Here is a 20419-nt window from a genome sequence, read left to right as displayed (position 1 = left end):
TTAAAAATAAATCTTCCTTCAAAATTCACACAGGTTGTACTCCTCACAAGGAAATATGGCACAGGTGCGGGCCACAGGGAGTATCAGAGCGACCAGGGGCGTCGGTCGGTAGCAAGGGCTGCGTGTCCGCCATCTCTGGCCTCCCTGGAACCATCCCGTCTCCTCCAGGAGGGTAAAAGAACCAATGAAGATAATAACAACGACTATAAAATGATAATCGCAATAAAATCACAGTAGTAACAAATCTGAGAGAGATATTCGCATCTGACAGATAGTAGTAAGAACGACAAATCGCGTCCCCACGGAGCCGCCGTACCAAAAGACCCCACTGGCTGCGGATACCGCGGCTCTCGCGGCGCCCCTGGCGGGCCCCTTCCCCGCTCCGGTCGGCGGGGTGGGCGGAGCGTGGTGGGCGGGCGGGGAGGGGCGGGGCGTCAAGCCCGCGGCGGAGGGTGGGCACAAGGGGGAGGAGGGAACGGGCGGGCGGCAGGGCGGCTGGGCGGGGCGCGATCAGGCCTCTGCTCCTCACACGCCGCACTCGCAGCCGAGATCCCGCGCCGCCGAGAGTCCTGGCGGCAAGCGCCGTCTTCGAGCCGAGGCAGCAGCCGGAGGAGGAGCCGCGGGCGCTGAGGTAAGCGCGGGGACGTCCGCCGCGTGGCCTGGAGCCTCGGCGCCCCCGGCCCTGCCCGAGGGTTGTGGTGAGGCCGAGGGGCGGCGCGCGGAGGCCCGAGCGGGCGGGGCCGGGGCCTGGGGGCGGGGACGGCCTGGCTGGCGGGGCCGGAGGGGCCGCGCGGCGCTGGACCGGCGGGCAGAGCCTTGGGAGTCGGGGTTTGAGGCGGCACGGGCGCCTGTGCACACTCAGCTCTGTACCGGGCCGTGGCAGCCCGGGAGGTGTGGAAACCGCCTGCCTCGGGGGCGCCCACAGAGGAGGGAAGGCGGGGGACGGCCTTGTCCCTCCCACTTTCGGGGCTCCCAGGCCAGTTCGCCCGCACAGCCCTCGGGAACTTGTTAACAGGAAAGCTTGGCAGGAAAACAAATGCCAACGTTTTGGAAGAACTGAGAGTCACGTCGTTAGGCGCTGAGGCTTTATTTTCCTTCCCCGCCCCCTCCCAACCTCAACCCGACTTGGCCAAAGAAGGATGTGTCACCAGCTCGGGGCCTCGGGCGGGATCCCCGGCCCGGCTGGAAGCAGGAGTACCTGAAACAAAGGTAAACGGAGGCCCGGCATACCCCGACCCTGCCCTGCGGCCGCCCTCGAACCGCCCCAGTGGGTCTCTCCCGCGCCTACCCTGGCCGCCGCCTCTGAGGGGCTTTCTCCCGGGGGACCTCTCGATGGAAACCAGCTGGCGGGGCTCGGAGTTGATGTTGCATCTGAACTCTCTTGTGCTCACATTATTCCCAATCCCCCAACTCTGGTAAAGCTTAAGGAAATTTTACCCGGTTTTAGTGGTCAGTAAATGTAAGGGAGGATAAATTGCTGTTTGTAAATTATAAGGTATTTTCTTGTTAGCAAATGGTCTGAAACATGAAATAAAAAATCTTAACACGTAAGCAAAAAAGAGCGATTTCTAGTGCTTTCCAAAATCTGAAGAAATGTTCCTCCTCAAATCACTCATGTAGAAAACATCCCCCCAAACCTTTGGTGCCAGGCATTTTTCTTTGTTCTTTATTAGTCTCAGGCCTCAGTTTCTTGTAAACAGAGCACCCAGTGCTGAGACCCTAAGAATTGCCATACTAGGTCAGAGCATGTGCATCCTGCTCAGTAGGCAGCAGGCTTGTGTTGTAGTAAAACACGGTTTGCTTTCTTGGTGATACCGTTAAAATTATCGTAGTTTCATTCCTTTCAGAAATATTCATGACTTTTACTGAAAGCCTTTTAAAAATCTGTAGACCACTCCTAATTTATCCATAAAATGTATTCACATTTATTGCATCCAAATGGCTCTCCTATCGTTTCTGACAGAACTTGAGATACTGTGGAGGAAACTCGGATCTTTTATAAAACTGGGAGCTCAGAGATTGAGGACAGGGGGAACAAAGTAGTTTTTTAAAGTAGAAAGCTTTGAAGAAGTCTTTACCAGAATCAACCTGGCTGATGAGTTCAAAAATAGTTTTATCCAGGAACAGCCTGAACATTAATCAGTTGAAAGTTTATTTGTATTCATAAGTATTTGCATATTTTATTTTATTTATTTTTTAATTTTTTTTAACGTTAATTTATTTTTGAGACAGAGAGAGACAGAGCATGAACGGGGAAGGGTCAGAGAGAGGGAGACACAGAATCCGAAACAGGCTCCAGGCTCCGAGCTGTCAGCACAGAGCCCCACGCGGGGCTTGAACTCACAGACCGTGAGATCAGGACATGAGCCGAAGTCGGCTGCTCAACGGACTGAGCCACCCACGCGCCCCAGTGTTTGCATATTTTAAAATGCAGCTAACATTCTGGAGAGTGAAGGGGCTATCTGACTATATCTTAGTCTGAATTAATTTGAGCTTAATGTTTTAGCTGAAACCAGCTGCCCTAAGAGAATGAAAGTTTTGTTTCAGCAAGGAGGGAATAAAAGAGATGAGTAATTTTGGAGTATGGATTACTTGAAGGGGGCTCCCGTTCAAACCATAACTTTACTTTTAAACTCTTCATAGACTCCTCATTACCTCTAGCAAACATAGTCTCCACTGTTACAGCCACAGTCACTTTTCAACACACAACCAAAACTTTTCTTAACATTTACCTGCCACGGCTCATCCCCCAAAAAACCTTACCACCTGGAGTAGTTAATTGCCCTTTTGTGCACTACCATTGTCTAAATTAGAGGTTTTAATTCATGATACTGTTGATAATTTGGACTAATGTTTTTTTAAATATTTTAAATCTTTATTCTCAAGTTGGTTAACATACAGTGTAGTTTTGGCTTCATAAGTAGAACCCATTGATTCATCACTTACATATAACACCCAGTGCTCATCCCAACAAGTGCCCTTCTTAATGCCCATCACCCATTTACCCCTTCCCCATCAACCCTCAGTTCTCTGTATTTAAGAGTCTCATGGTTTGCCTCCTTCTGTTTTTATCTTATTTTACCTTCCTTTCCTCTATGATCGATCATCTGTTAAGTTGCTCAAATTCCACATATGAGTGAAATCATATAATATCTGTCTTTCTCTAACTTATTTCACTTAGCATAATACCCTCCAGTTCCATCCACGTTGCTGCAAATGGCAAGATTTCATGCTTTTTTCATCACTGAGTAGTATTCCAGTGTGTTTGTGTATATATACATATATATTGTTGATAGCACTGCTGTAAACATTGGTGTGCATGTGCCCCTTTGGATCAACATTTTTGTATCCTTTGGATAAATTCCTAGTAGTGCAATTGCTGGGTCGTAGTGTAGTTCTATTTTTAATTTTTGGAGGAACCTCCACACTGTTTTCCAGAGTAGCTGCACCAGTTTGCATTCCCACCAACAGAGCAAGAGGATTCCCCTTTCTCCACATACTTGCCAACATCTGTTGTTTCCTGAGTTGTTAATTTAGCCATACTGACAGGTGTGAGGTGGTATCTCATTGTGGTTTTGATTTGTATTTCCCTGATGATGAGTGATGTTGAACATCTTTTCATGTGTCTGTTGGCCATCTGGATGTCTTCTTTGGAAAAGTGTCTATTCATGTCTTTTGCCCATTTCTTGACTGGATTATTTGTTTTGGGGGTGTTGAGTTTGGTAAGTTCTTTATATATTTTGGATACTAACCCCTTATCCAATATGTCATTTGCAAATATCTTCTCCCATTCTAACGGGTGCCTTTTGGTTTTGTTGATTGTTTCTTTGCAGTGCAGAAGCTTTTTGTTTTGATGAGGTCCCAGTAGTTCACTTTTGCTTTTATTTCTCTTGCCTTTTGTGACATGTCAAGTGAGACGTTGCTGCGGCCGAGGTCAAAGAAGCTCCTGCCTGTTTTTTTTTCTGTTGGATTTTGATGGTTTTCTGTCCCACATTTAGGTCTCACCAGTTTTGAATTTATTTTTGTATATGGTGTAAGAAAGTTTGGACCAGATGATTCATTGTTGTGAAGGGCCATCCTTTGCATTTTAGGGCTGCATTTAGCAGCCTTCCTGATCTCTACTAAATAGATACCAGTAGTACCTCCCCCCCCACACAATTATAATAGTCACACAACCCACACAGTTATGACAATCAAAAATGCCTCCAGATATTGCCACACATCCTCTGAGAGAACCCCAAATCACCCCCAGTTGAGAACCACTATTCTAAACAGACTGTTGCCTTAACACTAGTGACCCTGTATTGTTTTCATTTGCTTGTGTGTTGATTTTCTACTGTCCTAAACTTGAGGGCAGAGCAGTCGTTCATTTATTTACCAAATATCTGAGGAAAGGCCTACTTTGCCAACCAGATGCTAGTTTAGGTCTGGCAGTATAGTGGTAAAAGCGACTGCTGTAGTCTTTGTACTCCTGGACATTACAGATGCACCCATGTGTAATGATACAAATACCTCATAAAATTGTGATAAGTTCTGGGAGAAGTACAGGGTGCTCTGAGTACATAAAATAAGGGTCCTGACCTAGTTTGGAAACTAGGGGAAGTTTCCTGGGGAAATGACCTTTAAGTTGAGGTAGACATTAAAGGAAGAATAGAAGTTATAGGGGCACCTGGGTGGCTCAGTCAGTTAAGCATCCAACTCTTGGTTTTAGCTCAGGTCATGATTTCATGGTTTTGGGAGTTCGAGCCCCACATCAGTCTCTGTGCTGGCAGCACAAAGCCTGCTTAGGATTCTCTCTCTCCCTCTCTTTCTTCCCCTCCCCAGCTCACACTGTCTTTGTCTCTGTCTCTCTCAAAACTAAATACTTAAAAAAAAAAAGTTATAAAGTGAATTTTAGGGCGACAGTATTCCAGGCAGAAAGAATAGGGCCTTTCCTGGGACCTCAGAGGCCACTGTGGCTGGAGCAAGGAGAATGATAAGGGCAGGATGATACAAAATGAGTCTGGGAAAGTAGGTAAAGGACTTTTTTGATTAGAAGTTCTCAGTCCAGCCTGTTCATCAGAATCAAAAGAGGCACTTAATACAGTAGTAGCGCCTGGGCCATGCTCCAGGCCCAGTAAATCAGAATGTCTGCAGTGGGTCCTACTTCCTTCCCCAGCTGCTGTTTTCCCTACACCTTCCAAAGGGATGACCACTGGTACTAGTTTTGTGTATTGTTCTAGACATTTTTTGTGGGCATTCAAGCAAATGCATATTATTCATTCCTCCTGTTATTTACACATATGGTAGCATACTGTACATACTATTATGCTTGTTTTCAACAATGTCTTGGAAGTCTTTCGATTTTAATATATAGTTTCCTTACTCTTTAATGACTGTATAGTATTCCATTGTTTGGCTATACCACAGATTATTTAACCATTCTTTTATTGATGGACAGTTAAATTGTTTCTAGTAATTTACTATAAATAATAATACATGCATATACCAGTTCACATGTCAGTATATTTGTAGGATAAATTCCTAGAAGTGGAATTGTTGGGTCAAATATGTACATACACATGTGTAAATATTTGTGTGTAAAAGATCAGTCTGATCATATTGGAGAGAATGGTTTGGAACAAAATAAGTGCTTATGGGAGATAACTGAGCCTAATTAAGGTTATTTTGTGCTATAGAATGAATTTTGTCTCCCTAAAATTAAATTTTGAAGTCCTAGCCACTATGTGACTATATTTGGAGATAGAATCTTTGGGAGGTAATTAGGGTTAAACAGGGTCAAAGGGGTGGGGCCCTAATTCAGTAAAATTAGTGGCCTTATAAGAAAAGGAGGTAGGAAAAGCCATGTGAGCACACAGTGAGAAGGTGGTTGTCTGCAAGCAAGAAAAAGACAACTGACCTTGCCAGACCTTGATCAGGACTTCTACCCTCCAGAACTGTGAGAAGTTCATTTCTTTTGTTTAAGTAATCCAGGCTATGGTATTTTATTATGGCAGCCTGAGCTAAGACACTGTGGAGAGGTGGGAAAGAAAAGATGGTAACTGGGACCATGGTAGTCACACAGAAAATGGAAAGCGGTAGATGGATACAGGAGATATATTTAATAAGCATAACTGATAGGACTTAATAATATGCTATAAACAGTAAGAGGGAGAAATAGGTGGGTAGGATGACTCCCAGGGTTTTGGCTTGCCCAACCAGGTAAATGGTGGGGCTGTTACCTGAGGTAGAGAACACTAGAAGAATGAATAGTTTTGAAGTGGGTTTAAATCACAGTTCACTTTGGGACTGGTGAGACCTCTAAATGGAGATTGCACATAAACTTTAGATAATTCAAATCCAGAGCTTGGAGGAGTGGGCTGAACTGGGGACACAGATATTTAGGTTTAAATTGAAGGGTGTGGATGGAATTGCCAAGAGCAGAAGTTGTGAATCCAAAGCCCACAGCTGAATTTGGCTTACAGATGTATTTTGTTTTTCGCATAGAGTGGTTTTTGTTGTTTAATTTTGACTTAGTTGCCAATAATTTAAAATCTAAAGATTTCCCATGAAAATCTAGATTTGGGGCTTTTCTTTAAAAGTAGGAAGATGTAGCACTACTGAGCTGGCTTTTCCATATGGGAACAATTGATTGGAGCTAAGTCACCACTGATCCCAGCTGCTTTCTGTTTACCAGCGAGCCCTCCGCTCCTTAAAACTTATGCCTGGCCTACTTTGTTTATTTACTTGTCAGACCCTGTAGGCACTTAAGTGTGTAATCCCTGCTTTAGGAAGACAGTATAGAATAGTGATTCTTATCTTGGCTGCACATTGGAAATATGGGATAATTTTAAAATACTGATGCTGATAACCCACACCAGAAATTTCTGTTTTTGTTTACTTGGTCAGAATTGCAGCCTTGTGGGCTCCTGGGTGGCTCAGTGGGTGAAGTGACCAACTCTTGGTTTTGGCTCAGGTCATGATCTCACAGTGCATGAGTTCGAGCCCCACACTGGGCTCCTCGTTGACAGCATGGAGCCTGCTTGTGATTCTCTCTACTTTGCCCCTCTGCCCCTCTCCACTTGCTTTCACTGTCTCTTCTGAAAAAAAAAAATGAAAATTAAAAAAAAAATTGCTGCCTGGGATTTTTAAAAGCTCTTCAGGTGATTCCACTGAGCAGTAGAAGTTGAGAACCATTGACAGAGGTTAAGAAGAGAGCTCACGCCCAGTGTTTCACAGTTGGGTAAAGGAGGGTAGCTCCAGGAAAGGGATGAGAAGTGGCCAGAGAGATAAGTGGAATGGGATCTTGCAAGTAAGGTATGCAAACTTAATCCAATACACTTGAAGATGTTTTTAATTAGATGAGAGAGAATGAAGTTTATTTTGCATGTATACTTACTGTTTGTCTTGTATGTCCTGTATTATATATGCTGTTCATTACTGCGTAGAGTTTATGTACACACAAAAAAATAGCTATACTTTATCTAATGGGCCATTTAGAGGATTTCAAGAGTAATTTAAACTATGCTTTATTTTTGTCTTAGGGATTTACTTTAGAATCTAATTCCAGTTTAAGATGTGTCATAAAAGGCAAGGGAAGAGCGTATTTAAAAAAGAAGTTATCAGGTAAAGATGTAGATTGAAAATGACCTATTGAATATAGCCAGATGGAGTCTTTGACCTCAGTGAAACCATTTTAGATTGGAAGAGGCAGAAACCAGATTGAAGTAGGTAGAAAGTAAAGAAATGGAAAGAATGAATGTTGGGGAAATCTTTTGAGTTGACCCGAGAAGGGAGGTGATGAGGGAAGGTCAGGTGTCTTATATGTCTGTATGGCAGGTGTTCAGTCTGTGTTGGTTACCTAAATGCATCTAACTCTTGAGGGAGGTAACTCATTGGTACCTGATTACCCTTCTCCCCATTTTAGAGGTGTCTTGCTTGTATTTGTTTTGGAGACATTGTGCTTTACACCGAGGAGATAATTTTGCCAGGACGTTAGAGACTCAGATGTTAGTGATTAGGTCCTTAGTCTCTTTCTTATCTGAAAAGCCGCAGGGCTCCTAAAGGCCAGCAGGGCTCCAGTGACTCTGACATCATCCTCCCATTGAACTGATGAACAAATATCAGATTGTTGGCTTGTTGAAAATGGAATACTCGGCTATGTCAGGGAATATGTATCTAGCTTTCAGATTCCCAGGAGCAATGTGCAGCTGTACTGTATCCATTTAACTTGATAATATAGCTGGTTTTCCAGTTGCATATATGTAAAATTTCTCATACTTTGAAATAAGTTGGAAGAGGCCCTCATTGAGCTCAAAGAGAAGAGAGCACTGAATAAACTGGTTTCCAAAAGGTTGTGTGAATGCTGGAATGCAGTTACCTTGAAGACCTTGGGTTAAAGTGGCTGTCTAGAGTGGGTTGTCATGCACATGGCCACTACCGATCTGTCTCTTAAACATCTCTGCCTCATTGGCAACTTTAACCTGGCATAGGAGGTTTAAAGAGTTTTGATCTACCAGCAGAACAGAAACCAGAACAGAACAGAACCAGCAGAACAGAAACCAGAGCGGTTGGGAAATGCCAGGGATTATTAGTGAAGAATGGTGTTGATTAGTTGAAGACATAAGCCCCATTGCTATACTCTTTTTGCAAAGAGTGTCATTCTGTGAGGGATTAGTCTTCACAGCTACTATTATTTGATGTGTTAGGTGGATGTGATGGTTGACTTCTGTATAAAGGATGTCTTTATGACATGAATAGCAGACCTCAGTCTACAAAAGTTTATATTGGGCATCTATGATAAGAAAATATTTTGTTTAGAAACTTGTATGTGCTTGGGCAATTGTAGGAATTCTACTGTCATAAATATAGTTAGGTACTGTGCCTGGATGGTGGTAAAGGGGAAAGGTCATTGCCAACGTGGTCCAGAGCTTCTTTGGTTTGCAGAGGAAATGGGATGGTTGAGTGGATAGAGCGTTTGGAGTCTGTTCTTGCATGTGAAGCCATGATCTGTCAGGTGTCAGCTGTGTGATTTTTGTGTGTGTGATTTTTTTTTTTTTTGAGTTAAAGTTCACATAAAACTAACCAAGTTAACCATTTTAAAGTATACAATGCAGTGACCCTCAGTACATGCACAATATTATGGAACCATCACCATTAACTTCGGAACATTTTTAACACCTCAGAGGGAAACCCTTTACCCATTAAGCATTCACTCCCCATTCCTGTCTCTCAGTATTCCCTGGAAACCACTGATCTGCTTCTTTCTCTATGGAGTTGCCTATTCTGGACATTTCATATAAATGAAATCATACAAATGTGAATTATTGTGATTGGCTTCTTTCATTTAGCATAATTTTTTAAAGGTTTATTCATATTGTAGCATGTATTCCTTTCCTTTAATAATCATTGCTTCCTTTGAATAATTCAGTTATATAGATGTACTATATTTTATTTATCCATTTATCAGTTGATGGATATTTGGTTTGTTTATACCTTTTGACTATTGTAAATAGTGCTAGGAACATTTATGTACAAGTTTTTGCTTGAATACCTGCTTCAGTTCTTTTGTGTACACACAAAGGAGCAGAATTGCTGGGTCATATGGTAATTCGATGTTTAACTTTTTGAGGCAGCATCAAAATGTTTTCCATGACAGCTGTACCATTTTACATTTCTACTAGCAATGTTCTGAAGTTCCAGTTTCCCCATATCCTTGTCAATACTTGTTATTTTTAAAGTTTTTAATTCCAGTTAATAAACAGCGTAATATTAGTTTCAGATGTGCAGTATAGGAATTCGACGAGTCTATACATCAGTGCACTCCTTAATCCCCATCACCTATTTAACCCAACCCCCCACCCTCTGTTTTTTTGTTTGTTTTGTTTTGTTGGTTATAGCTATCCTGGTGGGTGTGAAGTTGTATCTCGTCATTTTGATTTGTGTTCTCTTAATGACTAATGATGCTGAACACCTTTCATGTGCTTGTTGGCCACCTGTATATCTTTGGAAAGATGCGTATTGAAGTTCTTTGTCCATTTTTTCATTGGATTGTTTGTCTCGTTGGTGTTGAGTAGTTGTTAAGAGTTCTTTATATATTCTGGATACTAGACCCTTGTCAGATGTATTATTTGCAAATATTTTTTCCTGTATTGTAGGCTGCTTTTTCATTTTCTCGATAGTAGTTTGCATATAAGCATTTAATTCTGATGAAGTCAAATTTATGTCCTTTTTCCTTTTGTTGCTTATACTTTTTTTTAACGTTTATTTATTTTTGAGAAAGAGCAAGCACATAGGCACGTGCAAGAGAAGGGGGGAGGGGGAGAGGGAGGGGTGGAGTGAGGGGGGGAAGAACAGAGAGAGGGAGACAGAAGATCCAAAGTGGGCTCAGCGCTGAGAGCACAGAGCCTGATGTGGGGCTCAAACTCACGTGAGATCATAACCTGAGCCACCCAGGTGCCGCTGTTTCTTATACTTTTGGTATCGTATCTAAGAATCCATTGCCAAATCCAGGGTCATGTCAGTTTACCCCTATTTTTCTTAAGAGTCTGTAGTTTTAGTTCTTACATTTAGGTCTTTGATCTATTTTGAGTTAAACTTTATATATGAGGTAGGGTCCAACTCCATTCCTCTGCATGGATATCCAGTTGTCCCAGCACCATTTGTTGAAGGGGCGTGTGTTCTCAACCCTACATTTTTGATTTGTGAAATGAAAGTGATAAAAAACACTTGTGTCACAAAGTTGTTGTAACATTAAAAAGAGAGGGTGTATATTGAACAGTAAAAAAAGTCACTAAAATACTTGTGACTGTTATTGTTCTTCCACATACATATCTCACTTGCACGAGGCCTCTATAAGTTAGTGTCCTTCATCAACCACCAGAAGTCGTCCATGTAGTGCATAGTGAGTCATGACATAGAGGACTGGGGATCATGTTATACCCGGAATGCAAAGTCACAGGATCGCTGATGCAGGAGGTAGTTGGAGAGATTGAACCTATCCAAAATTGAAAGTCTCTTTCCTTGTAGAGTATTTGTCAAATTCTGTTGCTGTTCCTCTCAAATTTAGGTGTCCTGGGTGTGTAAGCATAGTTTTTAAAACTAAAGAGTTTTTAGGCATCGTAGAAGAATAAAGGCAGTTCTTTTTACTGGACCAGGAATCCTCACATTTCACTGTATCAGCTTTTAAATGGCTAGAACTGAGACTTTCCTGATTCAGTGGCTAGTAATCTCGGTTCAGTCAACAAGTATTTCTTGAGTTACCATTATGTGCTAGGCACTGTACTAAATAATAGAGATATAATGCCTTATCATACAAGACCAGACTCTCTTGACCCTGCATCCCTCTTTAAATCTGTTCCTTTCTACAGTTGTCTAACTTGCTGAGTCTAATTGCTTTCTCCTAGTCCCTCTTGAGTCCCTGCTAATCACATCTTTACCTCCCCTCCCCAACCAAGCCTTCCACATTGTAACTCCATCCAGTGAGTCAGTTCTCAGTCTTTTACTTGATCTTTCAGCAGCATTTTACACAGTTAAGATTGTTCTTCTTTCATTTAGCTTCCAGAACAGTGCTTTCTCTGGATTTCCTCCCACCTTACTAGAGGGTTTTTTCTCAGTGTTTTTGCTAGTTCCTAATCATCTTCCTGATTACTAAAAGTTGGGAGTGCTGTTTATTCCTCAAACCTCTGTTCTTCGTTATCAACCCTATTTCCTTGCATTTCACTTGGTCTCATGACTTTAAATACCATCTATACGTCATCAGCCACATTCCAATGACTATGAGATTTTATCTCCAAGTTAGACCTCTCCTCTGAATCTTATAGTCTGATATTAAAGTGCCTGCTTGATATCTCCATTTGGATATCTAATAGACCTCTCAAAACTGAACTGATTTTCCCCTCCAAAGCCCACTCTTCCTGTAGTCTGTCCCATCTCGTAAATAGCAGCTCCCTTCTAGTAGCCCAGACCAAAACCCTTGAGTCATCCTTGGTTGTTGTCTTTCTCTTTCTTCCCATATTGTCTGTCAGCAAACTCTGTTGGCTCTACTTTCAGAATGTATCTAGAATTGGTCATATGCCACTATCTCTCCTGCTTCCACCTTTTCCAAGCCATCGTATCTCACCTGAATAATTGCCATAGCCTAATTCTTTTTTCCCTGCTTTTGTCTTTGCTCTCCTACAGCCTGTTCTCAACACAGCAGCTTGAGGGACCCTATTAAAAGTAAGTTCTTCACTCAGAGGCTTTATGCTTACCTACAAGACCCTACAGAATCTAAACCCCCACTTACCTCTCTGGCTTCATCTCCTGTTCTCCACTGTGCTTACTTTGTCCGAGTCACAAATGGCACCTTGCTCTTCTTCCAACAAACCAGTTATGTTCCTGCCTCAGGGACTTTGCTTTCCCCTCATATCTACAAAGCTTTCTCCCTCACTTCCCTCAGGTCTTTGCTAAAGTTCACTTTCTCCAGTAATCCCTATCTCCTTCCCTTTCAAACTCTGCTTCCCAGAGCTCTCCTTAGTCTGGGTGCTCCTCTTACCCCACCCCCTGAGACTGAGCACTAAAGCTATTCCTCTCCCTCCTGTTTGTCTTTAAGTTTATAGTTGAAGAGTCTCTTCAGTTAAAAAAGCAATTTGAAAACTGCTCGTCTGTGAGGTTAGAAATAAAAAGCAGAGATGAGCGGCAGTGAATGGAGAGGGACTTAGCAAGGGCACACTTATCCTTTCCATTTTGTGGATCAAAGGCATGGTCCCTATTTTACAGTCTTGGAGATGGATACTGTAATACTGTTCTGATGAACACAATGCTCCTATTGTATCAAGCCTTCCCCGCAAGTACTGTGGCTCAGGTGTCAGTATTTTGTCTTCCTTCCACATAGTACGTCTTGGTATTCTGGCAGTTCTGTTGGGACCTCTTCCCCATGGTAGGCCCTGCTCAGTGAGTGGAAGAGGCTCAACTGGTACTGGTAGCAGTATTGGGATCTATGTATTAAAGGCAGTTAAGAGTTACATATAATGGAGAGGGAGTGTTGATTCTACTGTGAGATGTCCAGACCCTAAAGAAAAGGGCAAACAGATCACATCTAGTGCCAGTCTCCCTTGATAGCAAGTTCAGAGGCTTCATCAGTTTTTCAACCTGTCTGCATTATCATGGGTTATTGTTAGTATAGCGTGGAATGGTGCTTGTTTTGATATGCTGTTTTTAAAACACAGTGCATTATTTCTAATGAATTTTTAACCAGCAGGTATTATATAAGTATATTCTTCTTGCCTTGGCTCTTTTCTTAGATAAGCTGATTTTCTTTTTTTTTAAATTTTTTAAATGTTTATTTATTTTTGAGAGAGACAGAGACAGAATGCGAGTGGGTTGGGGCAGAGAGAGAGGGAGGCACAGAATCTGCAGCAGGCTCCAGGCTCCAAGCTGTCAGCACAGAGCCTGACACAGGGCTTGAACTCATGAGCTGTGAGATCATGACCTGAGCCAAAGTCGGACACTCAACCGACTGAGCTACCCAGGTGCCCCTAGATGAGCTGATTTTTCTAAATGACAAATGAATAGATAAATTATACAATTTCAGGTAGTGGCAATAGTGCTATGAAGAATATTAATGTCCCATAATAACAAACACTTGGATCATTTCCGATTTTTCTCTCTTAAACAATACTGCGATGAACAAACATCTTTGTACTTATGCAGATGTGTGATGTTTGTATTGCATAGATCTGAAAGATGGAGTTGCTGGATCATCTAATCATATAATCAAAATTTTAAAAAATACTGCCAAATTGGTCCCCAAAGTGTCTATACTAATATTATAAACATAATTAAAAACAGTAATGTGTTTCAGTTTTTCAGTAATATTTCCTTTATTTTTCAGTCACAGTAGCAGTATTGAGTACATTTCTTTATTTAAAAAAATTAACATAAATCTAAAAATCCTCATGCCTTCACTAATTAACAAATTTTTGCCTCTCTTAAAAGTTTTAAAACCTCATGCCCCCTTGTTTTCACTTTTATTTCCCTGTGGTTGAATATCTTTTCTCGAGGTTTTGACCATTTATATTTCTTTTTCTGTTTTTTTTTTTTTTTTTTGAATAGCACAACAAAGACTGTTAGTTACCTTTTATGATCCGTTCTTCCTTCATCTTCAGTAGTGGGAACCCCAGCTTTTAGCCAAGCCCATTGATGCCCATCTAGAAGACTACATTCCTTGGTCTCCTAAGAGCTAAGTACAACCATGTGAGTTTTAGCTGATGGTACACAAGCAGAAGTGTTTGGTGTGATTTTCTGAAATCTTCTTAAAGGGAGAAGGCACTCTCTTCCTCATTCCTCATACATCCTGTATTGGCACACAGATACAGTGATGGAGCTCTACCGGCCGGCTGTCCTAGGAAAGCAGAACTATCTTTGTAGCTCAGTGAGCCAGAAAACCTGGGCCTCTGACCATTTGTTGGAGTCACTGTACCAACTTTTAACTTCTTTTGCATGAGAGAGAAGTTTAACTTCTATCTTGTTTAATCACTCTTATTTTTGGTTTTTCTGTTACATGTGGCATAACAAATACTTGTCTTATTTATTTGTAGGAGTTCATTGTGTTGCAGATACTCATCTTTAATATAAAAATGGCACACATTTTTCTCCAGTCTGTTCAAGTTCTCTCCCTTTGTTTGTAATAGTTTTTAATTTTGATCTCAAATTTACCTGTCTTTGCTTTAGTGACTTTTGATTTTGCTTTTTTTTTTTTTTTTTTTACTATTTAATGGACATTTTTCCTGCCCTGAAGATCTAAACATAGAATCTTATGTTTTCTTATACTCTTATAGAAAATTTTAAGTCTTTATTATATTGAATTTATTTTTATGCATAGTGGAAGGAGGAATCTTGTTCAGTTGGCCATTCATAACAAGTAGCATGTCAAATTATTAATAAATTCTCATATGCATAGATTGGTTTTAGAACTCTGTTTAGTTTCATTGATCTTTGGTTCTTTGCCAATAATATACCTTTAGTTACTGTAGCTTTATAATGTGATTTTTGGTGAGGCAAGGTCTTCTATCTTTGTTCTTTTTTAGAAATTAAAGGTTAAATGGCTGTAGCACAATATTTGGAAAACATGTATAAGGTGAAGAGTATAACAATACAAATGAACATTTGCTCAGTACCCATTGCTCAGTTTAAGGGACATATATTGCTATTACTTTGTCTTTGTCCCCCTACCCTAAAATTGTCTTGACTCTTGCACATTTTCTCTTCCATGCAAAATTTTAGAGTTAGATTATAAGTTGATCTTAGAATTAATTCATACCAGTGAAGGCAGTAATAGTGTCTTTATTAATAACTGCTTTCTGAAAAACAATAAACTATTTAAATGCTTTTACTATTTAAAAACAATTTGATGTGATGTGAACAGTGGTTACGAGATACTAGTTGAATGTGATTATGAGCTCTAGTAGTTGTCAGTTGAGCATTTGTTTTGGTGGCTTTTGACCATTACACTGTTTTTATTGTTTTATTGAGATATAATTGACATATAACACCATATTAGTTTCAGGTGTACAACAGAATGACTCGATATACATATATATTGTGAAATGATCGCCACAATGTCTAGTTAGCATCCATTGCCACACAGTTACAATTTTTTTCTTGTGATAAGAACTTTTAAGATTTAGTCTCATCAACTTTCAAATATACAATAGAATATTATTAACTGTAGTCACCGTACTGTACATTATATCCCCAAGACTTATTTATTTTATGGCTAGAAGTTTGTACCTTTTGACTACCTTCACCCATTTTGTTCACCCCCTACTCTCCACCTCTGTCAACCACCAGTCTGTTCTTTGTATCTGTGAGTTTGGGTTTTGTTTTCTTGGGAGGTTTTTTAGATCTTACATAAGTGAGATGACACAGTATTTGTCTTTCTAACTTATTTCATTTAGCATAATGCCCTTAAGGACCATCCATATTGTCACAAATGGCAGGATTTCTTCTTTTTATGACCAAATAATATTCTCGTGTGTGTGTGTGTGTGTGTGTGTGTGTGTCTGTGTGTCTGTGTACCACATTTTCTGTATCCATTTATCCATTAATTGACACGTAGGTTGTTTCCATGTCTTCGTTTTTGTAAATAATGCTGCAGTGAACATGAGGGTGTAGATATCTTTTTGAGTTAGTGTTTTTGTTTCCTTCAGGTGAATACCCAGAAGTGGTCTTGTGGGGTCGTAAGTGGTTATATTTGTAAATTTTTGAAGAACCTCTGTACTGTTTTTCATAGTGGCTATACCAATTTACTTTCCCACCAACAGTGCACAAGTGTTCCCTTTTCTCCAGTCCTCACCAGAAGTTGTTATTAGTTGTGTTTTGATAATAGCTACCCTAACAGGTGTGAAGTGATAACTCATTGTGATTTTGATTTGCATTCTCCTGATAATTAGTGATATTTAGCACCTTTTCATGTACCTGTTATCAAAGAACTTGTTGCCTGTGTTTTCTTCTAGGAGTTTTATGGTTTCAGGTCTTACATTCAATCTTTAATACATTTTGAGTTGATTTTTGTATCTGGTGTAAGATATTGATCCAGTTTCACTCTTTGTGTATGGTTATTGACTTTTCCCATCACCATTTATTGAAGAGATCATTGTTTCCCCTATTGTTTATTCTTGACTCGTTTGTCTAAATTAATTGACCATATGTGGGTTTGTTTCTGGACTCTATTCTGTTCCATTAATTTATGTGTCTGTTTTTATTCTAATTCCACACTATTTTGATTACTGTAGCTTTGTAATATAATTTGAAATCAGGGAGTAATGCCTCCTGATTTTTCTTGTTGCTCAAGATTGTTTTGGCTGTTCATGGTCTTTTGTGGTTCCATGCAAATTTTGGAATTGAAAAATGCCATTGGAATTTTGATAGGGATTGCATTGAGTCTGTAGGTTGCGTAGTTATGGATATTTTGACAATGTTAAGTCTTCCAATATATGAGCATAGAATATATATACATTTATTTGTGTCTTCAATTTCTTTCATCAGTATCTTTCAGTTTACAGTGTACAGGTCTTTCACCTCCTTGGTTAAATTAATTCCTAGTTATTTTATTCTTTTTTTTTTTTTAAGAGAAAGTAGTTGTAAATGGTACTTTTTTTTTTTTTAAGTTTATTTGAGAGAGTGCACGCACACGCGGGAGGGGCAGAGAGAGAGGGAATCTCAGGCAGGCTCCACATGGAGCCCGATGTGGGGCTTGAACTCACAAACTGTGAGAGCATGATCTGAGCTGAGACCAAGAGTCAGTCGTTTAATTGACTGAGCCACCCAGGCACCCCGGGATTCTTTTCTTAATTTCTAATAGTTTATTATTAGTGTATAGAAACACAACTGAGTTTTCTCAGTTGATTTTTGAATCGTGCAACTTTACAGAGTTCATTTATTATGAGTTTTTTGGTGGCGTTTTAGAGTTTTTTTTATATATGTAGTATGTCATTTGCAAACAGAGACAGTTTCACTTCTTTCTTATTTGGAAGCCTTTTATAAAATTTCTTTTTCTTACCTAATTGCTCTGGCCAAGATTTCCAATACTGTGAGAAATAAATGTGGCAAGAGTGGGCATCCTTGTCTTGTTTCTGTTCTTAAAGGAAAAACTTTCAACTTTTTAACCACTTAGTATGTTGCTAGCCATGGGCTTGTCATACATGGGCTTTCTTTGTTGAGGTACATTCCCCTCTGTACCCACTTTGTTGAGAGTTTTTATTGTGAATGGATGTTGTATTTTGTCAAATACTTTTTCTGCATCTTGAGATGCATTATAAGATGCAGATGATTTTAAGTTTTTATCCTTTATTTTGTTAATACGGTATTTCACAGTAGTTGATTTGTGGATGTTGAACCATCCTTGCATCCTTGGAAAAGATCCCACTTAATCATGGTAGATGATCCTTTCGTTGTATTGTTGAGTTTGGTTTGCTAATATTTTGTTGAGGAATTTTTGCATCTATATTTATCAGGGATATTGGCCTATAATTTTCTTTTCTTGTAAGGTTCTTGTTTGGTTTTGGTGTCCAGGTAATGCTTGCCTTGTAAAATGAATTTAGAAGCCTTTCTTCCTCTTGTTGTTTTTTTGGAAGATTTTCAGAAGGACCATTAGGCTGTTTTTAATTCTTGTTTCTTAGTCATAAGTATAGTTTAATTTGTACTCATAATTGGCTATTGCTTAAAAGTGGAACATGTGTGAAACAGATGTCAAAACGTCATAAATTAATGAGCATAAAAAATGATAATTCTGAAAAACTATTTCAAGATGTCCTTTATGGAATACGTAAGCTGCATTCATCTGATGAAAATTTTTATGAAACATCAAGATGTCTCTAATACTAAACAAGCTACATGATTACAGGAAGCTGGATAAAGGATATAAGGGAATTCTCTGTTCTATCTTTTCAGTTCTTGAAATCTGTATTTCAAAATAAATGGGTTTTTTTAAATCATTATAATGTAGAAACATTAGCTAGGCATGCCTTACGTTTACAGTTATACATGTATTCATACATGTGTATAACTGGCATTTGCTATTGCCTATTCTTAAAGTCACTCTAGAGAAAATAATTTTGGATCGGTTCACTAAATATAAATAGCAAAGTAAAGACATGCTATTGAATCTCATGAAATATAGAAGGGGCCTAATCAAATTAAGATGGATTGTCAATTGAAAGACTCCATGTTGTATTAAATAAGGAAGAGGTTTGCTTTAAAATTTATCAACTTAACTATACAGTGGTATTGTAGACAGCTGGATGTTTATTTTATTGTAATTGATCTTCCTCTGCTTAGGTATTTAAAATTCTAAAAAGAAAAACTTAAGCAATTGAAAATGTGAAAAAGGAAAAAATATGGGGTTATTCAATCCAATTTGGCTTTTCATTTATTGGTAAGAAAAATCTACAATGTACTGTTTGCTGAGAATTTCTCTCAAAGTGTAGCATAAAGCCATCTCTCCTATGTTGACATTTTAAAACAACTAGGAGAGCCTTGGTAGTTCAGTTGGTTGAGCATGACTCTTGATTTCAGCTCAGGTCATGATTCCAGGGTCATGGGATTGAGCATGAAACCTGCTTGAGATTCTCTGTCTCTCCCTCTGCCCCTTTCACCTGCTTGTACTCTCTGTCTCTCTCTATAATTAATTAATTAACTAATTAATTAATTTAAAAACTAACCTTCGACTTACAGAAGAATCTCAAGTATCAGTTGTAAAAATCAGTTTGTTGGGGTGCCTGGGTGGCTCAGTCGGTTAAGTGCCAGACTTCAGCTCAGGTCATGATCTCACAGTTTGTGTGTTTGAGCCCCACATCGGGCTCTGTGCTGACAGCTCAGAGCCTGGAGCCTGCTTCAGATTCTGTGCCTCCCTCTCTCTCTGCCCCTCCCTGGCTTGCGTTCTGTCTCTCTCAAAAATAAATAAACATTAAAAAAAAATCAGTTTGTTTATTTTGGATGCTATAATACAAATGAAATTTCAGCCTACATTTCAGTATACTTTTGGTGCTAAGTCCCCATCTTTTAATTTAATACATTTGGTTAAAAATCCATCTTTCAGTTTCTTGATAATTTCACTGGACAACATATGATTTTCTTTACATGATAAAACAGTTCATCGGTGAGTAGAAGTCAAAACTTGTCCTTAGATATTATCATTATAAAGACTTTACCATGTGAACCTTGTAACAAATCTTTAATAATATGTTGACCTAAAATAGAAAATTTTACTTAAATTTGTTTTATCATGTGTCATACAAAACTTTTTAAATTCCTAAGGAGATTTCCAATATTACTTAAAAAAAAAAGGGTTTTTTTAATGTTTATTTTTAAGAGAGAGACAGAGTGCAAGGGGGGGGGGGGCAGAGAGAGAGAGAGAGGGAGACACAGAGTCCCAAGCAGGCTCCAGGCCCTGAGCTGTCAGCACAGAGCCCGATGCGGGGCTCAAACTCACAAACCATGAGATCATGACCTGTGCCTAAGTTGGATGCTTAACCGACTGAGCTACCCGGATACCCCTGCAATATTACTTTTTAAAGCTCATTGGTCAAAAAAGGTTGAGAAACACTGATCTGCACTGAAATTGTGCTATTTGATGTCAGCTTGGGCCTGCCTGGATCCAGAATGGCCAGACTGGAAAAGACATGTACTATCATCAAAATGTAGGGATATGAAGTATCCTATGATGAGGCCCTTTAACTGAAGAGTACAACATTGCTACTCACTTTCAAGAGGGTAATAATTTCCCCATTTCAATCCATTTTCAAGAGTGGACAGATAGATGGGCATGTCTATTGCTCAGCTCCCTTCATTATAATCAAAGATTAGAATGTTCAAAAGACTCTTGGCAGCTAAAAACCATGGTAAGTATTCACTTACATATGATGGGTTTTTTGGTTACAGATTTAATGAAGAGAAAGAC

General features: G+C 39.7%; 1 protein-coding gene across 5 annotated transcripts in view; it reads left to right on the top strand.

The window, feature by feature from the left end:
* Positions 1–490: 490 nt before the first annotated feature.
* Positions 491–20419, top strand: part of PPP2R3A (protein phosphatase 2 regulatory subunit B''alpha) — a 209419-nt gene continuing 189490 nt past the window's right edge. For 2 of the 5 annotated variants that reach the window (XM_027061792.2, XM_053221419.1), the window contains exon 1: positions 491–631. The gene's annotated coding sequence lies outside the window, so the exon portion shown is untranslated. Of the gene's footprint in view, positions 632–1032; positions 1210–20419 lie in introns of those variants that run through there. The other 3 variants (XM_027061790.2, XM_053221418.1, XM_027061791.2) reach the window with 3 other exon arrangements.

Source organism: Acinonyx jubatus, chromosome C2, assembly GCF_027475565.1.
Source record: "Acinonyx jubatus isolate Ajub_Pintada_27869175 chromosome C2, VMU_Ajub_asm_v1.0, whole genome shotgun sequence".
Taxonomy (NCBI): Eukaryota; Metazoa; Chordata; class Mammalia; order Carnivora; family Felidae; genus Acinonyx; species Acinonyx jubatus.
This window is presented reverse-complemented; position numbering and strand designations above follow the sequence as displayed.